The sequence below is a fragment of the Trichechus manatus genome, unplaced genomic scaffold, assembly GCF_000243295.1.
Source record: "Trichechus manatus latirostris isolate Lorelei unplaced genomic scaffold, TriManLat1.0 scaffold00009, whole genome shotgun sequence".
NCBI classification, from domain to species: Eukaryota; Metazoa; Chordata; class Mammalia; order Sirenia; family Trichechidae; genus Trichechus; species Trichechus manatus.
In genome coordinates this window covers 4,803,007-4,810,241 of record NW_004443945.1, presented here as the reverse complement: position 1 = coordinate 4,810,241, position 7,235 = coordinate 4,803,007, and the positions used below count along the sequence as shown (strand labels likewise).

At 41.2% G+C, this 7,235-nt stretch overlaps 1 pseudogene; it reads left to right on the top strand.

Annotated features, from left to right (window-relative positions):
• Positions 1-5,003: 5,003 nt before the first annotated feature.
• On the top strand, positions 5,004-6,386 carry LOC101358644 (actin-related protein 2-like; annotated as a pseudogene).
• The last annotated feature ends 849 nt before the right edge of the window (positions 6,387-7,235 follow it).

Sequence of the window (7,235 nt, the reverse complement as noted above, 5' to 3'; positions counted from 1 at the left end):
GTATTCCATCTGGTGAGGTCCACATGTATAGTTGCTGTTTATGTTGTTGAAAAAAGGTATTTCCAATGAATAGGTCATTGATCTTGCAAAATTCTATCATGCAATATTCAGCATGTTTTCTCTCACCAAGGCCATATTTTCCAACTACTGATCCTCTTCTTTGTTTCCAACTTTTGCATTCCAATCACTAGTAATTATCAATGCATCTTGATTGCCTGTTTGATCAATTTCAGACTGTAGAAGTTGGTAAAAATCTTCAGTTTCTTCATCCTTGGCATTAGTGGTTGGTACGTAAATTTGAGTAGTAGTCATATTAACTGGTCATCCTTGTAGGCATCTGGATATTATCCTATCACTGACAGCGTTGGAGTTTAGGACAGATCTTGAAATGTTCTTTTTGATGATGAATGTGATGACATTAGTCTTCAATTTGTCATTTCTGGCATAGTAGACCATATGATTGTCTGTTTCAAAATGGCCAATATCAGTCCATTTCAGCTCACTGATGCCTAGGATATCGATCTTCAAGTGTTCCATTTCATTTTTGACAATTTCCAATTTTCCTGGATTCATACTTTGTACATTCCACGTTCCAGTTATTAATGCATGTTTGCAGCTATTTCTACTCATTTTGAGTCGTGACACATCAGGAAATGAAGATCTCGAAAGCTTTACTCCATTCACATCATTAAGGTTGACTCTACTTTGAGGAGGCTGCTCTTCCATACGTGTATGTTGAGTCCCTCCAACCTGAGGGGCTCATCTTCTGGCATACTGTGCTAGACAGGTAGTTTTGAAAATAAATGAAATACTATTCTGCCTGGAACCAATAAGTCTCCTGGTCTTTCCCAAGGAGCTCTGTGTGCTTATTGGGGTAAACCTTTAATACTCAACTAGGCAACCAAACACTCTGCCTTAGCATTCATGTCCTGCTTGTGCAGCGCCTCCAGGTCAGCCAGAGGTGAGAGCTTAGTGCCTCATCAGGTCTTTTCTGAGCATGTGCACAGCCCTATGTATGCAGGTGGCCTTCTAAATTCTCAGGAATATGTTGAAGATTTTCAAAGCCTTTATGGGCATCTCACTTCCCAGCTTTTACTTTTAAGCTTTTTGGTTAGTCCATTGTTTGCCTTAACTGTTGTCAGGCAGCTATGAAGTGAAACAATTGCTTTTAAATATCTTTGACAAACACCCTTAGGGAAAAGGTTTTTTGCACTGGTTCAGCTCAGAGTCAGGTCATATAAAGATAGATTTGCATATGGGATATTCCAGGGCAACACCAAACAGGAAAATAATGACAGTTCTTGGAATGAGGCTTTGAAGGAGCTCCAACCCTGTTCTGCCCTTGCTGGTGGCTGCCAGCTGCTGTTTTTCCTCTGTGATTGCAGGCTTTGGTTTTCAAGGCTACTGCAGAGCTAGAAAGAGGGTTAGGGGAATAGGGCAAGATTTAGCTATTTTTCTTGAATAAATGCTCCCTGGATTACTGCAAACCTTCGGTTAATTTCCAGAGTTCTGAAAAGTTGATTCTGTTGATTTTTGCCAGATTTCTCATTCCTTTTATGGAGGAAAGGATTTTCAGAGATCCTTACTCCATCATTATCACTGATGTCCCTCCCTAGCTGACATTTTGACTACAACCACATGAAAGACACCGAACCAAAACCACCCAGCTAAGCCACTCTCAAATTACTGACCCACAGAAACTGAGAAAATAAATATTTGTTCTTTTAAGCTGCTAAACATCTGAGTAATTCATTCTGCAGCAATAGAGAACTATTATCATATGTAAGAAAATACACGTATTTCCCCCGTTGTGAATACATAGTAAAGCACACGCTACACAGTGTTCTGCGCTTAGCGCTTTTCACTTAGGGTATCCTGCCGCCTTTTCCATACTGGTGTTAAGGAGCCTTTCCTATGCTTTTTTAAATTTTTTTTTTTTTTATTGTGGTAAAAATCTACGTAACAAAACATACAACCAATTGAACAATTTCTACATGTTTGATTCAGTAACATTGATTTCATTCTTTAAGTTGTGCAACCATTCTCGATATCCTTTCCGAATCGTTCCGCCACCATCAACATGAACACAATGCCACCTAATCAAAAACTCCCCCTTTGTCCCTCCTTCCCACCCCTGGTAACCACTAATAATTTTTGGTTTCTATATATGAGTCGGAATCGACTCAACGGGAATGGGTTGTTTTTTTGCTATGTCTTTACTTATTTCATATATGTGAAATGATACAGTATTTGTCCTTTTGCAACTGACTTATTTCGCTCAACATATTTTCAGTGTTCATCCATGTTGTGGCGTGCATCAAGACTTCATTTCTCTTTATGGCTGAGTAATAACCCATTCCTTTTTTTATGACCCTTTGAGATTATATTGTGCATTTATTTGACCAATCACTTATATATTTTACCAGTCACTTATGATGGGGTGTTGTTTCCGCTCTTTCAAACACTGCTGGGATGAATACCCTTGTATATGCAATATTTCACTTGTGTATAGAAAAACTCCCATTTCCCTCTATAAAAAATGGGCTTTTAAACTTTGTGTCTGTAGAAATGGAAACCCTGAATGATCCTAGTTGACATGTAAGGACAGGTTATTATACTGATGGATAGGAAGTCCAGAAATTAGGCAGTTCCAAGGCTGGCTGGTTCAGCATCTCAGTGAACACACTGAAAACCCAGAATTCTTCTATCCCTCGACATTGTCATTGTTGAAGATGACATCATCTTTGGGATGGTAGCAATATGACTGTAGCAGAGCCACATGTCGCCCAGCAGACCCAACCATGCCCAAAGGGAGAAGAGACCATCTCTTCCTGTGGTCCTCAGGTGGGAGTAAGAACTTTATTCAGAAGCACCCCCAGCATCCTTTCCCTCATGGCTCATTGGCCATAATAGGGTCAGGTGGCCATTCCTGGAGTTATCAATGGTGGGTGCAGGGTAATCATCTGGGGAGGAAGTCAGCCACAGTGTGTGTGAAGCAGGATGATTACCTTCCTATTGACAATGAAGGTCTACATTAAACCTGATTATGGAGCTTTGCTCTAAACATCCTGATAGTACAAGCACAGAATTTAGTCAAAAGTCCCAGGACTACCTCACAGAATATCCCATAATAGAAATTTTCTCAAGTCTCTCTATCAAGAACATACTTCCAGGTATCTGACTTATTTTGTGGTTATCATTGTTGAACCAGGGCTTTGAACCCCTGCTGAGAATTTGCACTTCCACCCCAGATATACTGAATCAGAATGTACATTTTATCAAGACCCCCAAGTGATTCTTACTATAATAAATTTTGAGAGCTGTTGCTCTACCAGTGGTTCTCAGAGTTGGTCCCTAACCAGCAGCATTAGGTTTGCCTGGGAACTTGTTAGAAATGCAAATTCTCAGCAGGAGTTTGAGCAGGAGCCAACTGGTTCCAAGCCCTGGTGGAACTCATCTTGGTTTGTTTTTGTTCTTGTTGTTATTGTTTGCTTTTTTAATTTTATTGTGTTTTAGGTGAAAGTTTACAGTGCAAGTTAGTTTCTTATGCAAAAATTAATACGTAAATTGTTTTGTGACATTGGTTTCAATCCCCACCATGTGTCAGCACTCTCTTCCTTTCCACCCTGGGTTCCCCGTGTCCATTCGTCCAGTTTTCCCGTCCATTCCTGACTTCTTATCTTTGCTTTTGGGCAGGTGTTGCCCATTTGGTCTCGTATACTTGATTGAACTAAGAAGCATGTTCCTCATGTGTGTTATTGTTTGTTTTATAGGCCTGTCTAATCTGTGGCTGAAAGGTGAACTTCGGGAGTGGCTTCAGTTCTGAGTTAGCAGGGTGTCCAGGAGCCATACTCTTGGGCTTCCTCCAGTCTCTGTCAGACCAGTAAGTCTGGTCTTTTTTTGTGAATTTGAATTTTGTTCTACATTTTTCTCCTGCTCTGTCTGGGATCTTTTATTGTGACCCCTTTCAGAGCCATTGGTGGTGGTAGCCAGGCACCATCTTTTTCTTCTGGGCTCAGGTTGGTGGAGGCTGTGGTTCATGTGATCCATTAGCCCTTTGGACTAATATTTTCCTTGTGTCTTTGGTTTTTTTCATTCTCCTTTGCTCCAGATGGGATGGAACCAATATATGTACCTTAGGTGGCTGCTTGAAAGCTTTTAAGACCCAGATGCCACTCACCAAAGTAGGATGTAGAATATTTTCTTTATGAAGTATGTTATGCAGTTGACCTAGATGTCCCCAGAGACTATGGTCCCCATCCCTCAGCCTCAGTAACTCAGTCCCTCAAGGTGTTTGGATGTGTCTAGGAAGCTTCTATGACTTTGCCTTGGTCAAGTTATGCTGACTTCCCCTATACTGTGTGTCTTTCCCTTCCCCAAAGTTAACACTTGTCTACTATCTAGTTAGTGATTTCCCCTCCCCATCCCTACCCTCCATTGTAATTGTCTTGTTTTTACTTTGGCTACTAGGAAGCTCTAAGCTAAATTTGCAGCTCACTTGTAATCATTATGAGAAGTTGTAGTATGTTTTAAGGAGCCCTGGTCGTGCAGTGGTTAAAGCTCTCAGCTGCTAACTGAAAGTTGTCAGTTTGAACCTACCAGCTGCTCCAAGGGAGAAAGATGTGGCAGTCTGCTTCCACAGAGATTTATGGCCTTGGAAACCCTATGCAGCAGTTCTACTCTGTCCTCCAGTGTCACTATGAGTCGGAATTGACATGACAGCAATGAGTTTGGGGTTTTGGTTTGTAGTACGTCTTATGCTTGCTTTGTTTTCTCTCCATTTTTAATCTTGTGTGAAGTTCTGTAAACTGCTACAAGTTCTTGGAATGAGTCATGGTAAAACAATAATTTTAATTCGCACTTTTTAAAAGTTAAGAGAGCCGGTTGGGAGAAGAAAGTTGGGCCGAAGGAGAGGCCATGAAGAGGGAGGAGGAGCAAGAGGAAAGGCCAGGCAGCGGTGGCTGTAGGTTGTGCGGCAACGGCAGCTCTTCCCCGGGCGAACAATGGACAGCCAAGGCAGGAAGGTGGTGGTGTGCGACAACGGCACTGGGTTTGTAAAGTGTGGATATGCAGGCTCTAACTTTCCAGAACACATTTTCCCAGCTTTGGTTGGAAGACCTATTATCAGATCAACCACCAAAGTGGGAAGCATTGAAATCAAGGATCTTATGGCTGGTGATGAGGCAAGCGAATTACGTTCAATGTTAGAAGTTAACTACCCTATGGAAAATGGCATAGTCCGAAATTGGGATGACATGAAACACCTGTGGGACTATACATTTGGGCCAGAGAAACTTAACATAGATACCAGCAATTGTAAAATCTTAAAGAACCTCCTATGAACCCAACTAAAAACAGAGAGAAGATTGTAGAGGTCATGTTTGAAACTTACCGGTTTTCTGGCGTGTATGTAGCCATCCAGGCAGTCTTGACTTTGTATGCTCAAGGTTTATTAACTGGTGTAGCGGTGGACTCTGGAGATGGTGTAACTCACATTTGCCCAGTGTATGAAGGCTTTTCTCTCCCTCACCTTACCAGGAGAATTGATATTGCTGGAAGGGACATTACCAGATATCTCATCAAGCTGCTTCTGTTGTGAGGATATGCCTTCAACCATTCTGCTGATTTTGAAACTGTTAGCATGATTAAAGAAAAACTGTGTTATGTGGGGTATAATATTGAGCAGGAGCAGCAACTGGTCTTAGAAACCACAGTATTAGTTGAATCTTATACACTCCCAGATGGCACATTATCAAAGTTGGGGGATGGAGATTTGAAGCACCAGAAGCTTTATTTCAGCCCCACTTGATCAATGTAGGAGTGGGTGTTGCTGAATTGCTTTTTAACACAATTCAAGCAGCTGGCATTGATACCAGATCTGAATTCTATAAGCATTTTGTGCTTTCTGGAGGATCAACTATGTATCCTGGGCTGCCTTCATGGCTGGAATGTGAACTTAAACAGCTTTACTTAGAACAAGTTTTAAAGGAGATGTGGAAAAACTTTCTAAATTTAAGATCCGCTTTGAAGACCCACCTCGCAGAAAGCATATGGTATTCCTGGGTGGTGCAGTTCTAGCAGATATCATGAAGGACAAAGACAACTTTTGGATGACCCGACAAGAATACCAAGAAAAGGGTGTTCGTGTGCTGGAGAAACTTGGTGTGACTGTTCGATAAACTCCAAGGCCTGTTCCCATCACAGCCCTAACACTTTCTTTTCTCCTTTATTGCCAATCTTTGAACACATTCAACTCCATGACAAGGAAGAGGCCTCTCTATGCACTTTGACTGGAAAGGTCAGGTTTTATTCTGGTGTCGTGGGGAAGCTTTGTTAAATTTTTGTTAATGTGAGTAAATCTGACTATTTAATTCAGCCACTTCCCTACAAACAGAACAAGGGGGTAAAGCCTCCGGTCTACTGCATTGTTCCTTCTGAGTCGGCATTTAGATCATTCCTGTAGGCTTTCTATGTTTGCTTTACTGCTCTAATGCTACTAGTCTTAGTCTTCAGCGCACTAGGTGGTATGCCTTTATTAGCATAAGAGAAAATTTACCAGAAGCTTTTACATATTACTGGGGTGGGTGGTGGTGAGGGAGGGTGGGCGGCCGCTGCAGCCTGTACAGCTTTCCCTCTAGTGTGGCTCTTTCAGGAGTTACTGCTACAGCTTTAAGTACCTTAAAGCCTCTGGTGTTAACATCGTATGTTAGGCTCAGAACTAAAGTGTTTTGTGTGGGTTTTTGCTTGGGGGGACGTCTTTTGATTTTGCTTTTTTGTTTTTTGAACTTTTCTGCTCTGGGTTACGTAAGATGAACTTTCTTTACCATCCTTTCCTTTTGGTATGGCCGGAAGTGTTTCCATATGATATAAAAAGCAAGTGTAGTGTAGTATTCCATTACCATGTGGCTTGGAGATTTATTTGTTTTTTAAAATCAGCTATGTCAGCTAGGACTAGACTCCCTAGAATCTTATCGATGGAACAGAAACATTTAAAAAATACTTTTAGAAATTCAAATTACAGATTAAAAAAGTGCTGAAGAGCTGGTCTTTTCTAAGTGCTTCTGTTTATTCCGAAGCACTAAGGAACCCAGTGCCAAGTACCGTTCTTGCAAATTATTCTTCTATAGAACTGACCAGTGCTTCTTTAATAAGACAAGCAGATGCATATAAATAATCACTGGCAATAGGTTGTAACTGTTGAGTTAAAAATAACATTGGAATACGGGACTTGTTGC